The sequence below is a fragment of the Mesocricetus auratus genome, unplaced genomic scaffold (assembly GCF_017639785.1).
Source record: "Mesocricetus auratus isolate SY011 unplaced genomic scaffold, BCM_Maur_2.0 Super-Scaffold_15014, whole genome shotgun sequence".
Classification (NCBI taxonomy): Eukaryota; Metazoa; Chordata; class Mammalia; order Rodentia; family Cricetidae; genus Mesocricetus; species Mesocricetus auratus.
This window is the reverse complement of record NW_024429186.1, coordinates 70,461,259-70,482,722: the sequence shown is the minus strand read 5'-3', so window position 1 is coordinate 70,482,722 and position 21,464 is coordinate 70,461,259. Positions and strand designations below refer to the sequence as shown.

The 21,464-nt window shown below is 43.7% G+C and overlaps 1 protein-coding gene across 2 annotated transcripts in view; it reads right to left on the bottom strand.

Moving 5' to 3' along the window:
- Positions 1–19,442, bottom strand: part of Stxbp6 (syntaxin binding protein 6) — a 223,191-nt gene extending 203,749 nt beyond the window's left edge. The window contains exon 1 of one of the 2 annotated variants that reach the window (XM_005076274.4): positions 19,162–19,442. The gene's annotated coding sequence lies outside the window, so the exon portion shown is untranslated. Of the gene's footprint in view, positions 1–12,997; positions 13,130–19,161 lie in introns of those variants that run through there. The other variant, XM_040743145.1, reaches the window with a different exon arrangement.
- Positions 19,443–21,464: the final 2,022 nt, after the last annotated feature.

Sequence of the window (21,464 nt, the reverse complement as noted above, 5' to 3'; positions counted from 1 at the left end):
CAAGAAACTTCTTACCTGAGATCTGAATAAGACAGGCTTGATTCAGGACAAGATTCTTTTTATATAAGTTTAATTGTTTCCATTTTGGACTCTTCAGAATCTCTTGAGCAGTGTTCTGAAGACAGAACCAGTGCAACAGGTGCATGGGAAACACATAACAATGAAAATGAAAAGAACATTTTTTTTTGTAAATTTCTCCTTTCCTACACCTGTGATACTGCTGGATAAGAAATGGGCTAGCAAGTTTCTGGTGGCACCTATTATGTTTCTGGTATGTATCAAAGGCATATCAAAGTTAACAGTGTGGCAGTTGGCAGTCTAATCAATAGGTATATGTACAAAAGACAGGCAGAGGGTTGAGAGTTCTTAGCATCTTATTAAAATGTTTTGACATCATGCTCTAATATTGTTGAGTATAATGCCTATTTTGTCAAGTTTCCAGATATTACCTAAGGCAAGCAAGGTCTAAGAAGCTGCATCCTCATTTATTGCTGCAAAAGAAATTAAGGGACTAGAAAGTTATTTTGAAACCCCAAAGCTGTACATAATGAAAATGTCTTTAGGTACTCTTTCCTGAATGCTGCAATGACTTCCTCTGGGAGTCCCTTAAAGTCAGAGAACTATCCCAAAACATGAATCCAGCACTCCTTTCCCAGGCTTAGAGACAAATGTCTTATTGCTGGAAGGTGAGCCTGTAGAAACTGACTCCTCTGCATCCTATACCTAAGTTTACTTTTCAACACAGCAAGCGCGCCCCACTCATGTTCTCTTCCACAATTAGCTCTTGGATTCTATACAGGATTTCAGGCTGTGATTGTCCTTTTAAACTCCGGACTCCATAGGCTGGCTTTAAGGCGCCTTCCACGTTATATTGTGACTCTGCACCTCTGCAATGCAAGGAAAGGCAAGGCTCAGGCTTATCAATAGCTGTCATGCTTAGTACAGGGTCCAACGCATGGCAGCTCAATACGTATTCCCTGAGTGACAGCAAGGGAGATCTGCTTTTGCATAGTACCAAATAATAAAATGAAGGCACAGCCTGTTTTCTCTGAAACAAACAGAAAGAACCCCGTGTAAGAGCTCGTGTGAAAAATTTCTTTTAGAGCAGGAGATCACAAGTGCAGAACCTGCCCAGCAAACCAGCAGGTATTTCCTCCCCAGTAGCAACACTGTGCTGCATTCTGAGGAAGGGCGAAGAGGACATGTTACCTCATGTGTGATAAATCCTAGCAGCTGGACACCACCTTGTGATTACCCAGGAATTTAAGAATTGTTATTTCTGAAACAAGGAGAGTGTTGTCTTGGATCTTTACAGCAGCACTCATCTGATTCTATCACACACTAGAGGCCAATAGCATTAACAGCTATCTATGATTTACCCCCAGAGAGACCTCATTGCATGCAAGGCAGAGAGCTTATTACTTAGAAAATCTCAGTTAATCTTCACATTAATTGTAACCTGTCTCACAAATTTATCATCCCATTTTACACAGAAAAAAAATTCTGTTTCAACAAAGATGCCAAATAACTATGATGTTACCTCTTGTCAACCATTTAGTTTCTACTCTGAAAAAGAATGACATGTCTCATGCTCATTCTCTGTAACACACAATTCCTTCCTCTCCTATACATCTTTTGTAGGAAGCATGAGGCAAAAACAACTATCTTGTCCATGCTAAAAATGTGTTCTCTCTGTCCCTTCACATACTGCACCCACCAACCCAGCGAATCCCTTCTAAGTACTCAAGACGTGACAGGTGTTCTGAAGACAGAAATGTAAAAGTTATTGTCTCATTCCCCAAGTTTTCAGTCTGGACATGTAAGCAAACAGCCATACATGAGGATGAACTGCGTGGCACAGGAGTAAAACAGGTCACCTCCGCCTTGAGTAGAAATTTGATTTTCACAAATGATGGCAAAGAGGTTGGGAACCCTTCACTAGATCTCAGGATAGACAGAAGATGAATGATACAGATTATTTCTAGAGAGAGACCACTAGCTGGAGAGGCGAAGGTGAAAAACCCACCTCAGTAGCGTTTTCCACACCTGCCTGAGCACAGCCCTCAGGACAGCACCCTACCCCACAGGTTAGAAAGGCAAGGCCTTGGGCAGTCAAGCAGGCAAAGGGGGTCATAGGAAAATGACCACTCCTTCCCAACAAAACTTACAACTCTACTCTCTCCTTTTTTACCACAAGCCCTGTGAACTCTGATAAGTTGTATCTTGCCTTTCTATGACACTGACCCGATGACCTTGAGGACAAGACACTATTTGTACAAGAGTTCTTCATCCTGGATGACAGCACAGGAAACAAAATGTGATAGGCAGGGCAAGAGAACAGAGTTTTTAAAGAGAAGAGGTCACTCACAGATCACATTACCTGTAGCTTCAGGATCCACAATAGCAGGGCATGACAAGGACTGACAGAGTCATTAGGCTCTCACCCTTCCTTTGGGACACTTACTTTGTTTTTGAGACAGAGCCTCACTATGTAGCTCTGAATGGCCCAGAACTTGCTATGTAGACAACACTAGCCTTGAACTCACAGAGTTCAACCTGTCTCTACCTCCCAAGTGCTTGGAGCACCACACCCAGCAAACTATAAATCTTTATAATCACTTTACAAAACAAAGTCATTGCTTGGTTTTCTATTTATACAGAAACAATTGAAGCTTTGGTTAGGAAAAATCAAAGTAAGTGTCTAAGAAAATGACTGTCACTGAAAACCAAATCATAAAACAAAGAAACTGAGAAACATTTGAAAATTCTACAAATTCACAATGAGTACTAGGTTTAAGTGGAGTCATGGTTGAACTATACCACTGACATTTTCCTCACTGGAAAAAATATAATTATATAGAAAGACAAAAAGGCAGGACGAAGAGTAAACTAAAACATTTAATTAGATATATAAGAAGTTTTTCTTCTTAAAAAACTATGAATTTGTAATATTCACAAAACAGATCTTTTGTAGGAAGGAACAACTTCTCTTTTTCATTTCTTAAAAATCAATACTCTTGCGATAAAAGAAAAAGATAGAGTTCAATAAATTTGTTTCAGTTGCCTTAATGAGTGATACAAAATTTTTCTTAAGATTCCTACATGTAGCTCTCAGGCAGTATGTTATTTGGTTTTGTGTGTCCTAATGCACAAAACATGGATTTCCTTATCTCAGGCTAGCTAAGGAGCATAACGCACATACTTAGCAGTGGCATACTTAGGATAACATACTAACAACAGAGTAGACACATCACAAGGTCCCTAAGAGGGCAGCTCCAGAGTCAAGGACAACTCTGGGACTGTCTTCTCCACCATTTTTAGAAAGGCTGGCACGAGACTCCTCATTTGACTAAGAATCAGGATCCCTGAAACACTGTCAACCCTGAAGTTGAACCTTGCTTTGAGGAAGACAGGACCTGAAGTCTCAAGTAACTCAATAAGAAGTAAAGTAGACTGAACCTTTCAGCTTTCAGGGTCACATGAAACAAACTCATTTACAGAATGATAAGTAAAAAGAACTGTATATTTATAAATAAGAAAGATAACGTTTGTTGAATTGGGGCTAAGGAAAGAAGGAAGAGAGGAATTAATTTACCTATATGTGAGCTCTTATCCAAGAAACAGACCTTATTTGTCAAGCATCAGCTGTTATCCTGGGGCCTGTTCCCACTTAGCAACAGTGCCCTTTAAGTGTTAGGGAGGACTACAGGAAAGGAAGACGTGTAATTAAAGATTGCCTTTAATTCATGTAAAACCTTCCAGGTGTCACAGATTTTCAAGTATAACCTTAGCAGTCACCTAAGGACACTAGTGTTCTATATTCCTCCTACAGATGAAGAGAAGTTGAATTTGGTATGAATAGAAAAACAGAGATTAAGTGCTACAGGTTCAAAATGACTACAGAATATTTCCTGAGATTCACAGCACATATCCCTATGCCCAAATGCCTTTGGGGTTGGCCTCCAAGTACAGAACTTTTCTCCAAATATACTAACTGGAACAATGCTGCTCCCCACCAACCACACATGGTATCTTTCTACAGACCCTCATCTGACCTTACCTGAAACCAATTATCTCCCCTCCTTCCCCTTCAAATGTCAATGGAAAGATTTCTTGAAAAATCTGTTTTTCTCAATAACTGCTATGTATAATTCATTTTCGCATGCCTCACCTAAGCTGGGCTGTTTTAAAGTGTGGGGGTTTCTCTTAGAGATGTAGTTCCTGTGGATAAGTGTCCGATCGCTCTATGGGTAGGCACTTCCTGGGGGTGACAGTTGCAGGTTCTGACCGCAGTCTGCAGCTGCTCACTATCACTATGCCTTACAGTGATCAAGGAAGTCAGGAGTCACACTAACGGCTGCATGAACCCAGAACAAAAGGACAAGACTCCTTGTGTTTTGCTCCGTAAGAAAACACATAAACCAACAACTTAATTACCTGTTAGAGAACTGTAGACAACTATAGCTGAAGCACAGCCAATCTATGGGGATACAGTGTTTCCCATACTTATCCAACACCATCACTGACCTGACCTACATCCCTCCCAGAGAACAAGGATATAGGAGGCCCTCGCTACGCCCACCATAGTGTCTACCTTGTTTTTCCTCCATTCACTGCTGCAAAGCGTTACTTTCTCAATTTTCTTTTGGCAGGAGATGAGTACTAAGCTGAGGCAGTCACTCCAGTTCTGCCATGTACACATCTACACACATATAAGTTAATGTAATCATAAAGGAAGTGGTGTAGATAGGTACCCCTGCCGGGAATTCACAGTAGCTGGGGAGGTGGCAGCTACGTGTAAGTACGCCCACCTCTTTGCACCTGCTCTGGAATCCTCTACAAAAGATAAATGAGGTGTGAAAACAAATCTCCTAGCCAGGTAGTAGTAGGCACATGCCTTTGGTCTCAGCAAAGGCATCTCTCTATACATAATGCCTTTGGGCTTGGGCTGCAAGTACAGGCAGAGGCAGATAAGTCTCAGAGTTAGAGGCCAGCCTGGTCTACAGAGTGAGTTGCAGGACAGCCAGAGCTATGCAGAGAACCCTGTCTCAAAAAAAAAAAAAAAAAAAGGGAAGGAAGAAAGGAAGGAAGAAAGAAAGAATGAATGAATGAATGAAAGGAAGGAAGAAAGAAAGAAAGAATGAATGAATGAAAGGAAGGAAGGAAGGAAGACAAGAGGGAAGAAGAGGGAAAACCCCTTATCTCCCCTCCTCCCCTTACTGGGCAAAGGCTTTATAAAAATGCACAAATCATCTGAAGGCTACTGAGATTAAAGGTGTGGCAAAGAAAGGGACAACAAGGCTTTTTCTGTCTCACTAATGAGGACTCTTCAAAGGACTATGCAGTCTCCTGAGCCCCCACTGAGCAGCTGAGGAAGCCGGTGGCTTCTCTCTCTCTCTCTCTCTCTCTCTCTCTCTCTCTCTCTCTCTCTCTCTCTCTCTCTCTCTCTCTCTCTCTCTCTCTCTCTCTGAGCAGTATTCCAACCAGGTCTTGCTCTCAGGAGTTCAGGAAGGGTGAGAGCCAGCCTTAGGATAGCCAAGTGTATTCTCTCCTTCCAGGCCCTTCCTATCTCAAGACAGCTGACTGTCCATGAGAAAGCAACTAACCCAGAACATTCTTTACACTGCTAATTTCTTCAAGTCCCTACTCCACACTGAAAACTCACTCTATCTCGGGGAAGAGCAATGGGTGATTTGCTTTCAAGATCAGTAATGAAAACCATTAAAGAGTTCAGCAATACTCTGACTCTGTGGCCAGATTTTCTATAAGTATCTATGTAGAAAAATAATGTTATCTACACAGAACTAAGTTTCCAACTGTGACGTTGTTCATAAAAATGACAGAAGTATTTTCTGAGTAATATTTTCCAGTTTTGAACAGATAGACCAAGGCTTCCAGGATAGCTGTTCAGTTCTGACAGCCTTGGAAAAGCCTTGAAAAATGTACATAAACAACAGGGCCTGAGAAACCCTTCAGGGCAACAATGTGTCCTGAAGCTGATATTCCAAGGGGATGCCTCTCACCACTCAGCCCCAGCCTATCCCTGAGACTCTACAGGACAGGGCAAGGCCAGATTTCACAATGACTATCCATCTAGCTAAAAGCTTTTGGCAATTCCTTTCTCGTTTGTCATAGGAGGAATAATAGTATGGTCCAGATTTTCAATGTCCCTCAGTGAGCCCAACATGGTGGCACATATCAGTGATCCGGAGACTTGGGGAGCTGAGGCGCAAGGATGGTAAGGTTAAACTTATCCTAGGATGTACATCAAGACTTTTTTGAAAACAAAGAAACAAAAACAATCACAAACAAAGGGAAAAATCACTGAGTGTTTCCCAAAAGAACTATCTGAAGTAGTGTGGACTTCAAGAGCAGAGCCACTGGAGGGACATGGGTCCCTAAGAGCATGCCTGTGAAGGGATTTGGAGACCTTTAAACCTTCTCTTTTTCTTATTGGCCTCCTTGACTTCTCCTCCCATGTTCTGTCATGTCCTCTCCACCATGATATTCTACCCACGACGGGCCCAAGGTTACATGACCACAGACTGTCATTATGAGGAAAACTCAATCTTTCCTCCTTTTGAGTTGCTTAACTCGAGTGTTTTGTCACAGTAGTAGAAAGTTGACTATTAAAAGCAGGATGAGGAAAAGGAAATAGTAACACAGCTGGACTCAACTCCTGAATCTCCTTCTCTTTCTCTAAACCTCTGTAACATTTTCGCCTCTTTAGTTGGTTACTATTCCAACTAAAGAAATAATGAAATGGAGCTCTTTTCTACTCTCCTAAGAGACCTTGTCCTCACAAAAGAATTAAAAATTCTATCATGTGAACAGTGCCTTTCTTTAGTCACTGATGAAGGATCATCCATATTCATGAGAGGTGTTATTTTTGCTGCTTTCTACAGTGCTGGAGATTGAACCCAGGGCTGTGTGTTATACCAGTGTACCATAGAGCTGTGTCCCTAATCTAGAAAGAAGTCTATCGCTATTTCCCTAAATCACATCCATGCTCAAAGGACATTTTAAAACCAAGGAAAACTATTTAAAATAATACACCAAGCAATTCCTAAAAGGGCTTTGACAATATTATCCCATCTCCCCAAAACAATTCTATACATGCAAGCTCATATATAGATTAAATGTCTCATAACTTTATAACTTTCCAGTTAGCTCTACCTCTATGGGAATTCTATTCCATACAAAGGGGTTTTATGATTCTACATATCTGCCCTCCTCCCCCAGAACATAAAAAGATGTAATTAGACATTGAACCCTCATGCTGAGGTTGTTTTCAGTAATTTGCTGGGTGGGCAGACTGAAAAGCAGGGAAGAAGCTTCAACAGGCACTCCACAGAAGATATCTAATTGCTAATACATACACAAACTTGTTAAGGCTCGAATAATAAGGAGAGAAATGTAATTTAGCCCCATAATGATAAAACCCTATACAGACATCAGAATGACTCAAATCAAAAGGTCTTATCAAACTAAGTGTTGGTAAGATTATGGAATTCTAGCTCAAATTTAATAAAATACAAATGATTAAAATAGACATTTTTTCATGTCTTTCTTAGGATTTTTATTGCTTTGGCCAAATACCAGAACCAAAAGCAAGTTAAGTAGGAAAGGGTTTATTTGGCTTACACTTTCACATTGTGGACCATCACTGAAAGATGTCAGGGAAGAAACTCAAATAGGGCAAAAACCAGGAGGCAGAGCTCTTTACTGGCTTGCTCATCTTGGCTTGCTCAGCCTGCTTTCCTATAGAAGCCAGGACTATTACCACAATGAGCTGGGCCCTCCATCATCAATCAAGAAAATTCCTGACAGCCAGATCTTACAGAGGCATTTTGTCAACTGAGGTTCCTTCCTTTCAGCTAACTCCAGCTGGGGTCAAGTTAACACAAAACTAGCCATCACAATTGATTCCTTGTCAAGTTAACACACAAATACATCACTGTTAAGCTATAACCTTTTCTTGTTCTTCCTCAAGATCACACATTAATATCAACATTACAATATGAATGCTCCCAATTTCAAAAGCCCCATTCATCACTTAAAAATTCAGTCTTTTTAAAAGGGTCAGACTCTCTTAAGATCCAAAGACTTGGCCAGGCAGTAGTGGCACAGCACCTGAGGGCGGGGCAGAGACAGGCAAATCTCTGTGAGTTTGAGGCCAGCTGGGTCTACAGTATGAGTTTGAGGACAGGCAGGCCTACACAGAGAAACCCTATCTTGAAACACTTCCCAGAGAGACAGAGACAGAGAGAGAGAGGTAAAATTCAAAGATTTAAAATTCAAAGTTTCTCAATTCTGGGATCTTATAAAAATAAAAGTGAAATTAAATACTTTCTCACTTCAAGAGAGATGAATCAGGGCACAATCACAATCTGAACAAAGCAAAACCAAACTGCAAAAGTGTAAATAACTCAATGTCCAATTATCTGGGATTCACTCAGGGTCTTCTGGGCTCCTCCAATGGCTTATGTCACTTCTTCAGCTCGGTTCTCTGCAGCATACACGGCTCGTCTTCCAGGCTCCAGCTGGCTCCACTCTATCACTGCTGCTGTACTCGGTGGTCATCCCACGGTACTGGTATCTCCAAAGTGCTTCATTGCGATTCACTTTCACCAGTTTCCAGGCCTCTCTTCAGGGACTCCAGTCCCATCACATGGCAAGCCTCGCTGCTTTCCATGACCTCTTCACACCTTCAAAACCAATACTACGTTGGATGACACTCATACTACTAAGTTTGGCTACCAGCGTGAGGTAGAGTCTCAGCTACTTCTTACGCATGCTAACCCTGAGTAAACACTTCCCAGATGATTTCACCTCAATGATGCTGGTCTCCTTCTAATCATTGCTGATTCTTTAGCTCCAACTGACCAACATCCATTGTCTCAGAAAAGCAGATGTTTTACTTTAGTGGTTAGTGGTTTATAAATCACAGCCAATTCTTCAGTTCCAGCTGACCAGACTCACAAAAGTTCCAGTAGGGTCTTTGCTTTCTTCTCTCTGAAGCTTTACAACCCACACCTTCATTGTCTGAATTGCTCTCAACATTATCTTCCAAGTTCCTACAGAACTGTTCACTGAGCTCTCAACACTCAATTGGTTTTTAGCCCCAAGTTCCAAAGTTCTTCCCCAGTCTTCCCCAAAACAAGTCTGTCACAGTAGTACCCAACTTTCCTGGTACTAACTTGTCTTAGTTAGGGGTCTCTATTGCTGTGATGAAGTACCATGACCGAAAGTTAGTTGGGGAGGAAAGACTTTGTCTTATACTTCTACATTGTAGTCTATTATTGAAGGAAATTAGGAGAGGAACTGATAGAGAGGCCATGAAGGGATGCTTCTTACTGACTTGCTCATCATGACTCGCTCAGCCTGCTTTCTTATAGAACTCAGGACCACTAGACAAGGGATGGTACCACCCACAGTGGCAGGTCCCTCCCTCATCAATCACTAATTAAGAAAATGCCCTACATCCAGATCTTATTAAGGCATTTTCTCAATTGAGATTCTATCCTTTCAGATAACTCCAGTGTGCATCAAGTTGACATGAAACTAGTTAGCACAACATTTTATGATTCAGCAATCATATCCACACATGATCAATCAGAAATGCAAACCAATGATCACCCAGAAAAAATAAATATGAATATTCACATCAGCATTATTCTTACTACGGTTGAAAACCATTCAAATGTGTGTCATACATAGTTCCTGTACAATTATGCAAAGGAATATTATCTACCAATGAAAATGAATAAACTACTGTTGTACATGCAGCATTGATAAATCTCTCAAACAAAACCAGAGGATAAGAAGTCAGACTTTCAAACTCATAAAAGTATGGGGCAGAGTCATGGTTACAAAGGAGATATGAAAAATGTTGGTCAAAGGATACAAAATTTCATGTGAGCGACATAAATTGAAGAGATCCATTGAGTAAGATGACAGCCATCAACACCAGTGTGTTGTACACTTGAAAAACTGCCTGAGAGCTTTTGATTGTTTCAGACACACAGAGATAGAAGTAATGCCTCATGAGCTTGACCTACTTATTCTACTGTGAGCACCAAAACATGGTGAATACGATAGACACACATGATTTTACTTGTTCATTAAAATAAATGGAAAACAAAAGGCATAGAATACAGCAGTATTATGCATTTCTATGAACTTCTAGGTGCTTGCCATGAGTTGTAAGGAGATCAATTGCAAAGTTCTCAAAACCACGGAGTATATACTCTGTAAGCAAGTGTTCCATAATAAAAGCAACACTGACAGAAACATTAATAGACTAGACAGTGAAGGGGAATCCCAGAGGGAGCAGCTGTCTAGCTCAACACAATATTGATTCTTTTCTATCTAACAGATGTGCATGGTGTCTGCAGAGAGGCAAACAAACTGCTCTCAAAGATTCCTGACCTGCTTCCGGAGTGCAGTCCAGTGAGGTTGGAGAACATCTGAGTTTAGAACTCTTGGTCTATTTTTTTTTACAAAAATCAAGTAAAAGGTAGATCGTTGTGTGACTGGCAATATCAGAAAGGCACCTGAGAGCCTTACTTTCCCCTTTACCAGAAGATGTTTGGGAGAAATGGCCTCACCTTTAGCACTGAGCACCTTCCAGAAGCGCAACATCCTAGCATCAACGTAGAAGTTTGTTTGCTTTTTTAAATTACTGTTGTAGCTGTCTACAGATTGAGTTTTAAAGGACCGACTTCAGGAACACCCAGCTTTACACCCCTCAGCAGCAGGACAGCTTCCTCACTACTGTTTCATGATAGGGTAGATTAAATTCATCAAGAATAATATTTGACTTCACAATCAACAGGAGCTGTGAGCTTTCACCTTAGACTATGTGAGACAACACATTTCAAAGCAGTCTAAAAACAAAATCAAAAACAGCCTCACTGATCTATGCCCTGCCAGACCAGACACAGATGCCAGTAGTTACAGAAAGTGACGTAAGCACACACACTGTGTGCTCCAGAAATCTGATACTTCCCACTTTCAGAAGTCAACCAGAGTGTGGGACCAATCAGTGACTCTCAGGCTGCGACAACTGGACACTATTGAAATGTACTGATATGTGACTGGATTTGTTTGTCTTAAAGACCATACTTATATCTTATTTCTCCAAAGAAAACAACTAGGTTCTATAAATTGATATATAAACGTAATTTCCTATTCACATCTATTGTGCAAAATAAAGGTGACAGAAATAGAACAAAATTCAGTAGTTACCAGTCCACCTGGTAACTCTTGGGTAACCCCATGTGGGCAGCCAGAAGGGATTATTCCCACTCAATTAACCTTACAGGAAGGGAAGACTCTGCAGAGCACCAGCACAGACTCCAGGTAGGCGAGCTACGGTCACTGCTAGGCTTCAGTCCCTGGCTCCTCTTTAGTTGTCCCCTGTTAACCTCATTCCATCCAACCAGTCACAGTTAACAGACTCAGAGAAGGCAGCAAAGTGGCCAGGTTTTCCAAAGGCCACAATGGAAGCAAACATTGGCCCTCTTAATCCCAGAAACTTCTGCTGGAGTTGCACTCCCGTGTGCATTCTGTTCCCTTTAGTTTGCCTTGCTTGCATCAGAGATTAATATCAGTAAGAGAAGGCAGAAGCCAGCTGGACACGGATGGGAAGATTCCACCTTGCCAAAGAACAGTGGCACCAAACAACAGCTCAGTGATAGCCTTCTGGTCAGCAAAGACGACCCCCAAAAGCAGACTAGAGACTCATCTTCATAACTTCAAATGACCCAGCCTCAGCTGAGAGTAACACAGAAACCTCATCAAAACAATGGTAATATGAACAGAAAATTCTTCCCTGAGGACTTCCATTAAATCTCTTATGTCATTCCCTATACCAACCTACGCACACAAGTTCAGTCATGTGTTCTTTCACTTACATTGTTTTGTTTGGCCTTAGCTTTCACCATGGAGTTCCTGGCCCTTGAGGAAAGGAGGAGGCAAACAGCATTGCTATTCTGAGACATTAGGCAAAGCACATTTTTGTGAGCCCAGTCTCACCCTGATGTGGAAAGAAAACTGGCCCATGTGGTAATTAACTTGCTAAGGTCCCCCAGCAAACACACAGTGGAGCCACAATTCACATTTCAGCTCCACCCAATCCCAAAGCGGCCTTCTCTGCACTTGAAGTGTGACACAGGGGACAAGAGCATCTGTGTCAGCCCCACGTTGGTGAGAACTGCGGCGTCTCCAGTGCCACAGCAGCTGGCTGAGCGAGAGTCAGCATTCCAACAAGATCCCCTGGCACTTGCAGCATCCAGCGCTGAGCAAGGCTCCACCATGCCTGGAAAGAGAGAGGAATGTCTCCACCCACAGGGCAACTACCTCAGCCCCAGTGGTGTGAAATGTACTTAGCATCATGACTCTTGGCCCAGACACACTGACACTCACACAATACCAATTAGACCATGGAGGTCTGAATACAGTTAGATTTAAAACAAGGAGGAAGATCTTGACGGAATTCCAGGAAGTAGTAAATGATACTAAATATCTACCACAGTCAAACCTAAAGGGAGAAGCACTGCATAAGCTGCCAGGTCATCAGAGCCTCTGCTGGGTGGGGATAAGGGAGCCCAAGTATGGAATTTGTTTCAGGAAGGGAATCTAGAAACTGGAGGGGATGTGAAGGCATTCACCACTGACCCACAGGTGAAGGAGCAAAACCCTTCCAATCAGGGAAGGAGAGGAGGCTCCTCACCCACAAGAAGAATTGAATAAGACAGATGGTTTTCCAGTAGCCGAAGCTGACCCGAAACTAATGCTGACGCTTAAGCCACTTTTAAAAACTCGTGGGCCATCATATATGTTTTCCTCTATTATTTTTTATTGAGCTGTAACTCATATACTATAAAAATTACCCCCATTTAAGTATGCAACTCAATAGTTTTCAAAAGTTATGTAACCATAACCGTCTAATTCCAAAACATTACATCACCCCCAAAAGAAACCCTATGCTTACCAGAGTCACTTCCTGTTTCATACTCTCAGACACCCTGGGCTTTTCTCTTCTGGATGTTTCATAAAGGAATCACACACCATGTGACTTTCGCGCCCTGCTTTTCTTCACACGGCAGGCTCCAGGCTCACCCATGTTGTAGCATGAATCCCAGCTTCATTCCTCTTTACAGATAAATTGCTTTCTGCTGAATAAGCATACTGTGTCTCACTTATTCAGTAGTTGATGGAAGAGGATTCTTTCCATCTTTTAGCTCTATGACTAATGCTGCTATGAATACTCACTCTCAAGTGTTTATACTGACATGCTGTTGCTTCCTTTGGGAATATGCTTAGGAGTAGGGGTCCTACTAGCTGTTTTCCAAACTGCCCGCACAGTTTACATTATACCAATACTCTACATGAATGCCCAGTTTCTCCCTGTGTCTTTTTGGTCACAGCCACCCTGATAGATGGGAGGTAGCTCCTTGTGATGTGATTTACATTTCCTTGCTGACTAATGGCACTGAGCAAAGTTTCACATTCTTCAAAGGAATAGCTATGCAAATCCTCTATCTACTTTTAAATTGGGCTATTTGTTTCTTTCTTGTTGAATTTCCAGAGTTCTTCTTTCTGTCTATTCTTGAAACTCTGGTGAGGAGCTCCCTTCCTGGAAAGTCCTTCTCATTATCCAGCATTCTTCTGTGGAGCTGCCATATTGAGTTCCACTGTGCAAGGATGACTTCGGTCTATCAGCCCCTCCCACTCTCCATCCCTGAACCAGTCCTCTGCTTTGCAATCCCCTAAGTGTTGCTCCTCTTACTACCCACAAACATCTCTCCTGCCGTTGTCAGAACCTACCTGTAATCTTAGTGAATTTACAGAATTGAGACAGGTTTTTAGCATTATCACCACAGGAAGTCTCATCCTGAGCAAGGCACTATTTTTTGTCTAATGTTGAAAATCATCTACACAGACAAAACTGGTAGTCTCCATAGCCCTACTGTATCCTACCAGGAACCTAAAACGCCCTGCATGTGCAGTAAAGTAGGGGTCCACTATTCACACTAGCATATCTCTAATCCTTTCTGGAGACTTTCTTACTCACTACATCTTAGAACTCTCCCTCTGCAATACAAGCAGGTCATCCCTTAAAGAATTCGTTAGATCAGCCAACATTCAGAAACCGTCCGGATGTTGCCATCCAGGCAACCCTGACCCCGCCCCTTGGGGGGCTGGCAAAGTGTGCTGCTTCTGCGCATGGCAAGCAGTGCCCTGTCTCTGTCTCTTCCTCTCTTCTCTCTTCCCTTACCCCCTTACCTTCACCAATAAAACTTCCTTTCCATATAAGTTCTGTCTGATGGTGTGTTTGTCCTCCTGTCATGGGATCAACCTAGGTGACAGCTCGAGCCATATTCCTAACACCTAACCCTTTAGGAATATAGCAAGTGAGACCATTTTATCCATAATAGTATTAGGGAGAATATTACAATTGTTAGCATGTCCTGATTTAGTAATACATCCCCTAAGAGACACAACCTCAACAGTCTTTTGTGATGCGGGAGATTCTGACTTGAATAAACATGAATGAATATTTGTTGATAGTTTTCAATGGGGTGCATCTCAGTTTCTTTGAGATGATGGTACACATGTTGGGAGTCTCTGTATGAGAGGGAAATAATAGGTGATCCTCCCCAAATTGATTTGTCCTTTAGAAGAGCATTCCTATTAACATCCACCCCCTACAGCATCCTTCCAACACATTGCGAATTTGCTGAGCTAATCCAATTGCTGCTCAATTCTATCAGCTGGACAGCACTGAAGAGAATACAGTTTATATGGGGATAACAAAGTACATTTGCTTTATTTTCTAATGTCATCTGCAGTAGACACTGTTAGTGTGCTACAAAAGAAAAAAACACAAAGATTCATAATGTTTAAGCTATCTGCCTTTCCGAAAACGCGAAAATGAAAACCAAATAACAAACAAATGTATTTTACAAGTGAGCTAGGACAGCGGTCCAGGGGATTTTTTGTGTAAGAGCCCTCTCAGGAAGGTGGAGAATGGTGCTTCTGGGCCAGGCTTTAACTCTCTGTGACCCAGTACCAACAGTGACAAGCAAAGAGAAATGAAATATGACAACGATTGTCTCACAATAGACTTATGAAGGGAACAAAGATACCAGAGAGTTACTGCTGAGAAAATTAAACAGCAGCAACAAGAAAAGGACCTTCCACAGTCACACGAAAGGCAAAGAAAATGAATGAATAAATGAATGAATGAATGAATGAATGAATGAATGAATAAACAAAAAAATAAGGGAGTCACCCAAAATACACACATCAAGTTTTGGGAAGGAACTTTAAAGCTGAAACGCTACTGCTTTTGCTAAGAGGAAAAAGGTATCTAGAGGAGCTATTGAATCTTAAGAATGGCAACTGTTCCTTCACCAAGTGTTGATTACAGTCAGGAAGGCAGGCTTGGGCCTTCAGTCTTATCAACTAAAACATTAAGTGGTACACTTGAGGTTTTGAATAGGTTTCTGATTAACTGATTGGTTTCCCCACTGTTAATCATTTTAATGCTAAAACAAAACACAAATGGAAAGCTAAGATAAAGCTTGAGGGTGAGCCGGGATTCCATTTGGCATAGCAACATAAGAAACAGTGAAAGTGCTGACTGATCTCATACACCCGGATTTAGGTGCTGGGTTATATAAACATTATTTCTTCCTCATGAGCTGTCCTGCCTCAAGCAGGCTCCTGGTGCCTCTCTGATGCAAAGTAGTTAAAATGCAGACCACTATCTAGGTCACAGAAAGTCATAGTAAAATCTCTCTGCACGGGACCATTCATAGTGTGGGAGACAAGGAAAAATGCTTTGGATTAGTTGAGTCCAAACAATGTTAAAAAACGAATTCACTCTGGCACCCTGCTGATAATGCATAGTTGCCTCTGAAAGCTGTAGGTCACTGCCAAGGCCACCATCCTCCAGAAAGGCATGGAAGGCCATGGCTAAGTGTGATCATCATGGGTCAACTGCCACAGGGCCCACTTCACACTTCCAGATGGCCTGAGCAAGCTGGCTGTTCGGAGAAAACATTGCTACAACTCCTCCATAAACGTGCTTCCAGGTGATTTTACCTGTCTCGTAACCACATAGATCCAACCGTCAATGCTGTGTACAAACTTTCCACAAAGTCCAAGAGCCTCCAAGAAGGAACTAGAACACTTGTTGGAAGTAACAGGCTGTATTAACTTGCTCTCTGTCACTACGATAAGCATCATGACCAAAAGCAACTTGGGGAAGAAACGGTTTATTTGGTTTACATGTCCCAATCACAGTTCGTCACTGAGGGAAGTCTGGGCAGGAAGTCAAGCAGGGACATAAGCAGGATTCTTGGAAGAGCGCTGCTTACTGGCTTGCTCACCATCATTCAGGGTGTTACCATCCATAGTGGGCTTGGCCCTTCCACACCAATCATAAGCAGGAGACTTCCCCACAGATTTGCATACATGCAAGGGTCACCCATCTCTCTCTACCAAAGCGTGATGACCACGTCTACCAAGTCTCTAGAGACCGGAGACTAAGTACTTTACATTAAGAAAAGGGCAATCTTCTCTTTTCATAAAATCATTTGTTTGTAAAGCAACTAGAATCATCAAAACTGGGAATGGATGCTGGCACCTGTCCTGGAGTTCAAAATGCTTAAAGCAATTTCCACAAGCTCCTGAAAGAAACTTCTGTCTCTACCATGAAAAACTAAAATCCTGAGAATTTGGAACCGCCCTCGTCTCTTTCTCCTCCTATACAAGTTAGTGATTCCATAGGCATAGGCTGGGGAACAAACAGCCTCGCACCATCTGAGACTAGATAGAAACACAAACTACTATAGCTCTGCTCTAAACCTAGCGATTGGGAGTGGAAACCACGACCTATGAGTTAGCAAGGCCTGACGCTCATATTTGGAAATTTCTGCTCTAAGTTCAGAGTGTGCTTCTAGGGAAGCTCAGGAACCTCATTAAATCCCTGTTAACTGGGTGGCTTGTGATCTCTCCTGTCCTTGCCTCTTGAATTGCTGTTTAATCTCACACTGATTTTACCAAAGAGGGCTTGAGTCCTTAGTTCAAGGTCACTATGAGAAGTGAGACAAGTGAGAGTTCCGTAGCAGCAGTTGCAGATTCCATCATCACCGCTGGATCACAAAGGAAAGCCTTGCTGACACAGACAATTCTGGGGCCGGGGACTGTGAATGGTGTTAACACAGGCCCCATGGTCTCCTCCATTATACCACACTGCCTCCCTCAGACAGAAAAGAGGGATTTCCAACCCATAAAATCAAGAGAAGTTGTGCAGGTGTGTGTATATGGCTGTTTCCACAGATCTCAGCAAATAAATCTTGTAGTGAAGACTGCCTAGTTGGGGGGTTGGGGGGTAAGACCTGGCTGCTTGTTATAATCAATAATAGACAGACTTTTAAAAACTGGGTACAGTATGCAGGGACAATACCTAAGGTGTGGATAGCTCTTAATGTTTCCTTAGCTCTCTTCATTTGCATGTGTCATTCAAGTCTCACAACAGATTTGGAGAGCAATAGGGTCACCATCATCTCCTGTTTGTTACAAACACAAAATAACAAAAACCCTGAACTTCAGAGTGGCTAATAGTTTGTCCACCAGGCCTGCCATCAGGGAAAACTTGAGCTCAGGTCTGTCTGTGTGACTCTAGAACCTGAGTAGTATAGCCACACCAAGGATCCGGGCATCTGGAAATCTTTCCCAAATGTACAATTCCCAAGGAAGAACCCAAGCGAAACACATACAGCCGAAATGGTGAGGTTCTAAAACATCAGCACCTCCTCAGAGTGAATGCTCCCTTTAAAAACTCAACACACAAAACCACCAGCTAAGGTACTTGGCCAAAAGAGAGGAAAAGGAAGAAGAGAAAATAAAAACGGAAAAGAACAGAACAAAGAAGGAGAGGCTTATTTCTAGCCTGCATAATCATGCTGGATTTCTTCCCACAGCAGCCTCCTAGGCAAGGCAAACAACCCCTCAGACCCTGAGCTGAAGCGCCTCCACACACTTCAACCGGGCTCCTCCACGGTCTCCGACACCCCACCCTGTTGTGACAACTCAGCTCTGACTGGTGTGTAGGCAAAACCCTAAAACTCAAAACAAGAAGTGAATGAAGTGGAGCCGGGAGAATCATGGGCACCCTCCACACCCTTGCAATATGCATCCGGCCGGTTCCAGGGCCCTGAAGTCTCCCAGAAGACGTTAGGAGAAGGTGTAAGGAAGCAGACAGTCCTCTCCCCCCTGGCTTTGTTCCTTCCCACAAAGTCCAGGTAGAAGAACGATAGTAACAGGAGAGGGTTAAGAAGTCCAAGGCAAACAAGCTCCCATGCACCCCTCCTAAAGAACTGTGCGCCATTCTAAACTCTCTAACTGGCCTTTGGGTTCTGGGGTCTGTGATGATGGAAACCTGGGGAAAGTCAGAGGGTTTAAAAAAAAACAAAACAAAACAAGGTATGCATCCACTCCAACCACGCTGACCCACCATATGTGTGAGACAGAGTTCCGAGCGCTCTGAAAAAAAAAAAAAATCGGAGCCCAGAGGCCTTGACCCCCAACCCCCACCCCTGCCACTTCTTAGGTTGGGTCTGGAGGCAAAAACCATGGGGGCCGGAAGCCTGCCCACAAGAAGTACCCGCCTCAGTTTTGGCAGCAATGATCTTCCTGGAGATGACAGGATTCAAAGATTGGGGTGATTCGCTGATTTCAGCGGAGAGAGCCCTGGCTAGGGGCGCAGCGACCCACTGAGTTCTCCATAACGGAGCCTCCAGGCTGCACCCTTGGGGGCCGTTCTGCCGAGCCGGCTCCACCTAAGGGCTCCACCACCAACTTTCTCACAGGAATCTGCCCCTTAGGCTGTGGTCAATCTTTCTCACACTCCCGGTCCCGGGCTGGGGCGGGGGAGAATCAGAGACCCAGACCCTTTTCCGCGCGCACCCAGCAGCTGCTCCAGGCGTACAGCCCCCTCTTCCCGCCGCCCCCCAACTAGCCCGCGCAGCTCTCCCCGCGCGCCCTAACCCTCGCCTCCTGCCCCGCGGCGGGCATCGCAGCCGCCAGCTGCGGTAGCTGCCACTGTACGCCGGGTGGCCTGGCCTCCCCGCTCCCGGAGCCTACCGTGCAGCCTGGCTCGTGCTCGGGCGGTACCTAGTGCTCGGCACGCGTCCCAACCCAACCGGAGACACGGCTCCCCCGCGGCTGCCCCGCGCAGAGAGAGATCGGGGCTGCGGAGCAGGCTGGCCCGGCTCGGCTGCTGGCTGCTGGCTGCTCGCCGCTCCCGCGCGCGCGGGGCTCCTACTGCCGCGCGGCGAGGAGGGAGGGGTCGGGGAAACTCCTGGCAACTCCAAGTCCCGGCAGCAGGGCTCCAGCTGCAGCCTCGCGCCAGCCGGTTGCCGCGAGTGCTAGCTGGCGAAGTCAACCTGCCCCCCGCCGCTGCCTATGAGCATGCCCAGTGCCGCCGTGGGCGAGCCACAGCGCCCTTGCCCGGGGCAAAGATCGGTGGCCCAGGGCTCCGGGCTGGGCCTCAGACCGGGAACTCAGGGGACAAATGGAGGAAGGCAGGGAGACGCGGGTCAGGGAGATCAAGGCGGTTTAAGAGTCGCACGGGTTGTGAGAAGTTTGTGGGCCCCTGCAAGCCAGTACTCAGAGGGACAACCAGAAAGCATGCTACCGGAATGTGGGCCCAGCAGGTGGGGTTTTATTCAGTCCCAAGCTTACTTAGGAGTGACAAAATCCAAAAGCGAATGGGGCCTGGCACGCTCAGGAAAGTAGTATAGCTGAGGGAAGAGGCCAGCTTAAGAGAGCTCTGCAGACAGCACAGCTGGCCTGCTGGAAATGCCCAAGGCTATTAGACCTGCGTTTGCGGATTTTATTTTATAAATAAATAGATAAGTGATTGATATGTAGCCTTTTTCATGCAAAATATCTTGGCTATTGAATCTTGCTAGAGAATTTTTTAAAATGTAATAATTACAACTCTCTAGAGTCTAGACCAAAAACCCTTGACTGGGTCTAGTGGCTGCTTAGCCAGTTTGAACCAGCACTCTGTGAAGAGGTGCTGAGTGCCTGCCCACGGTGATTTAGGAAGGTTCTGGAAAGTATCCAAGATGATTCAGACTGCCTTCAAAGTGCGAGGGGAAATAGGTTTTCCTGACAGAAGAGAGCTAGCGATAAACGCTGGTGCATTCAGAGAGGGAACTGATGCGGAAAGGAGCTTTGACAACTAACTTTGAGGATGCTTCAGGAGTATAAACACCTGAGTGGGAGGTCACCACAAGATAAGCAGGAATCTTCTAGCTGCTAATGAGTCCTTTAAAGGCATTTTAGAGTCTGAAGCAAAGGGAAATCAGCATTGTATCAGTCCTGCCTTTATTTAATATTTTGATACTTTTTACCAAGCATTTTTGCATTGATTTCTTTCTTGTTAAATACTGCATTACAACTTCGGTCTGATTATCGAGTTCTTTGGTCAACCTTTCTGCTTTTGGTCCTATCCCACCCAGGTCCTAGTTAGCTGGAGTAAAGTTGGAGTAAAATGTGGCAAGAGTGTGTTAAGAGAACTGGAGCAAGGTGGGCTCTGAGGTCCTGACAGCCAGTCTGTGATGCCTGCACGTTATTCGATAAAATGTGTTGGACCCAGCTGAGATGCTGGAGGAAAACCACACACACACACACACACACACACACACACACACACACACACACACACACGCTGTATAATCCAAAGATGACTCTCCTTGGAAGACTTGTTAAGCAGTAGGTAGGGATGAATGTATGTGGGAAGGAAAGAGCAGGGTTTGCTTATGGTATGATCACTGTTTTATGATGAAAATCAGAGGCATTTCCCTGATAAAGCCATCCACACTCTGCCAATCTGGAAGAGATACATGGTTGGGTAACTTTTTTTTTTTTTACCAAAAGGTACTAATCAGGGTTTTTGATGCAGTCCCAGCCATCCTCCATCAGGAGTCAAGCTGAGCACGTGACCTCTCTTCCAAGCTACATTTCCTCATCTGTGCAATAGAAGACAGTTCTCGGTAGTCATGAGAGGTTTAGAAGTGATGTGTGTTTATGTTTTTTTAAATAGTGAGAGTTTATGCAATGAGAAAGCAGTCTGTGATCATCACATAAAAAGTCTTTGCTGCATTACAAAAGTTGTCTGAAAAAGCAAACCTCATTCATTTGAGAAGCCTTTTTAAAATTGGAGTATTGTCAAGGAAACTTTGGAATCAATTTCTGAGTAATTTAAGTATTTTGTTTACAGAGATCCTCTGATAAGTTCCCATGGTCAGCCTCATCCTTCTTCCTCACCACCTTAATTTTTATTTTTTCCCTCTCTGCCTCTATTGAAAGTCTAGACAAGAAGACTGCCATCTGTACAAAGTCCCTTCTAACTCAGGAACAGTCTGAAAGCTTAGTGG